Raw genomic sequence first — 3,015 nt, forward strand, 5'->3', positions numbered from 1 at the left:
TACCTGTGAAGCAGCAGCAGAGGAGAGTCCAGATGAGGACGCAGATCAAAGTCATGTTTTTGATGAGGAGGATTTCTGTGGCTTCTGTTGTGATGAAGGACAGCTGTCAGTCATCCAGTGTTCAACTCTCAGGACTATAAACTCTCCCAGAGCACTGGAGCATGGTGCTGCTGATGCAAAGTGCCTCTCTATGGAAATCATCTGACTGAAAACAAGAACTTGAAATGTTTATATGTAACATACAGTTAATGCTAAAACTCACCAAATGTAACATTTTCAGTTTTTTGTAGTTCACAGCTGTCATTTCAGAAAATAAAATTAGGTGATGATATCAAAGAAAGTACATTCGCCTTCAGTTCTAATTCTTTACATGGTAGGACACACACAGAAAAACGATTTTCACATTGTTAGAAAATTATTTAAATACAATCTCTGATGAACAACACCTCAACATATTAAACTATATCACCTTTTATTAAAGAAGAATTGAGCTGTAATGGAGACACATTGTGTGAAAACTACACTCATAATCAACTAAAAACCCAGAATAATTTGAAGTAATAGCTTTCTGTATGACGTTAGCATTTCTCATATCGTCAGTGGCACTGACATTTCTGATCTTTGTTTTTCTAATCACATGCCTGTGATGGCTGAACTTGCTTTTCTCAAAAATAATCGAGAGTCTTAACTGTAAAGCTGAGCTCCGACTAAATAATGCAGCTCCCCAACCAGTCAGACAGATGTATAGGAGAGCTGAGTGAAGATGGATGAAAGAGAAACAGGTGTCATATGTTGTACTAGGAGATTCTTAAACTCTCAGGAGGCTGTCATCATGAAGCATTTTCCTGATGTTGTGTAACAGACCCCATATCTTATTCAGCAGTTTTAACGCTGTTGTTAATCCTCCTTGTGCTGCTCCTCTTGTAGAGTCTTAAGGAATGTGTGAGAATTTATTGAATATTTTGTTGACAGGATTGTCTGCAGTCTGTCTTTTGACAGTTTAAAGCAGGTGTTGCCTTCATTGTTGGCCAAAGCAGTTACCCACTTGAAACCTCATCTAAACAACAATTGGGACTGGGCCATGTTCAGCACTGTGTAGTATAACCTGTTCCTTTAACAACAGTCTATGAAAGTCTAAGAACTGTTGAGAAAGAAAGGGCTGGACTGCAGGTAGGCCAGTGCACCATCTGTACACTTTTACTATGAAGCCATGCTGTTTAATAGATGCCGTATGTGGTTTCGCTTGTTTAAATCAAATGCTTTTTTTCCATTGGTGTTAATGAGTTCAATAACAAAATGTCAGATTCTGTAACATTTTGCAGTCTGATAACTCAGTCAGTGTAATGTGCAAGTGTCCATGTTTAACTCGTGTGTTTTAAAGGAGATCAGAGCTGCTATGAAATCACAACAGAAGGTCATTTTATGGAAGCAGAGAGTCTGTGCACCGTAACTTTGTTCTGTATACCTGTTAATGGATTAACTTGTTCATCACAGCACTGAGCAAATAATAATCAAGACAATACCATACTTGTATCTATACTGAATTGTGCTGTATTCAGTTGTTTTCTGGGAATGTTTAATAACTTACAAGATATTCAAATGTTTATTTATCAAGAGTATTAGTGGCACTGCATACAAACATTTTGAAATCATAAAATATAAGCTTTTGAAATATAAACTTTTCTTTTATAATGTAATGTTTTTATAATATAAGCTTTTTTCTGACATTATAAAACAAAGATTAATAAAAATAAAATGAAAGGAGTTGCTACATTTACTCTTAAAATTATTATTTTTTTATCAACAGTGATATTTACACTGTATTTGACTCTTTTAAGCCAAGTTGATGAGATATTTCAGTTCTCTATATTTCAGTATTTTCAAGCTGAGTTCAAAGGTCATAGCTAAGCTTTTTTCAATACACGGCCCAGCTTTCTTTATCATCATTTTGCAAGCAAGAGGAGATTCTCTAGACTTTCTTCAACTTTTCCTTACTGCGCGAAAAATGATGGTAGTTGTTTAAGAGATAACAGCGAGTATCTGTCAGTGTGTGTGTGTGTGTGTGTGTGTGTGTGTGTGTGTGTGTGTGTCCTCAGTGAACTGTATCAGTCTCTGCAGTATCTTCCAGCTGCAGCAGTCAGTTCAGTTTCTGTTCAGTCTGACTGAGGGAGGTTTTTGTACGACTGTTTTTCACTGTGTGAACACATTCTGACTGTTCAGCCAGTGATAACTCTGACAGTAATAAACTGCTGCATCTTCAGCCTGGACTCCACTGATGGTCAGAGTGAAGTCAGAGTTTGATCCACTGCCTGTAAAACGATCTGGAATCCCTGATTGTCGAGTGCTAGCATAGTAAATGAGCAGTTTAGGAACTCCTCCATCTTTCTGTTGGTACCAGTGTAAATAGTGAGAGCTGCCAGAAACATAAACATTCTGACTGGTCCTACACTTGATGCTCACAGTTCCTCCCACAGCAGAGCTCACTGCTCCAGGCTGAGTCACTGTGATCTGTCCTCTGGACTCTGAGGATACAGAGACAAAAACATAAAGCAGCTTCATGGTTTTGTGGGCTTCATTTCAGAGGGACAGATGTTGATAGAGGAGAGGAGTTTGATTCTCTGGACTTTACCTGTGAAGCAGCAGCAGAGGAGAGTCCAGATGAGGACGCAGATCAAAGTCATGTTTTTGATGAGGAGGATTTCTGTGGCTTCTGTTGTGATGAAGGACAGCTGTCAGTCATCCAGTGTTCAACTCTCAGGACTATAAACTCTCCCAGAGCACTGGAGCATGGTGCTGCTGATGCAAAGTGCCTCTCTATGGAAATCATCTGACTGACTCTGGACTACTGGAGTTCGTTATTATCAGGATATCCTAAAAACTGCCTGAAAAGTTGATTCAAAATTAAAGATGCAAACTGATAAGAATTTATCAGAATCAGAATACTTTATTGATCCCTGGGGGAAATTATTGATTTAGTGATTCAAATTCCATTATTGACAAATAATTGACTGATCA

General features: G+C 38.2%; 1 pseudogene; it reads right to left on the reverse strand.

Annotated features, from left to right (window-relative positions):
* Nucleotides 1–2,190: 2,190 nt before the first annotated feature.
* On the reverse strand, nucleotides 2,191–2,792 carry LOC146363520 (Ig kappa chain V region K-25 pseudogene; annotated as a pseudogene).
* Between the last annotated feature and the right edge of the window lie 223 nt (nucleotides 2,793–3,015).

This window comes from Perissodus microlepis, chromosome 22 (genome assembly GCF_051167445.1).
Source record: "Perissodus microlepis isolate ML-2025 ecotype Zambia chromosome 22, ASM5116744v1, whole genome shotgun sequence".
Lineage (NCBI taxonomy): Eukaryota > Metazoa > Chordata > Actinopteri > Cichliformes > Cichlidae > Perissodus > Perissodus microlepis.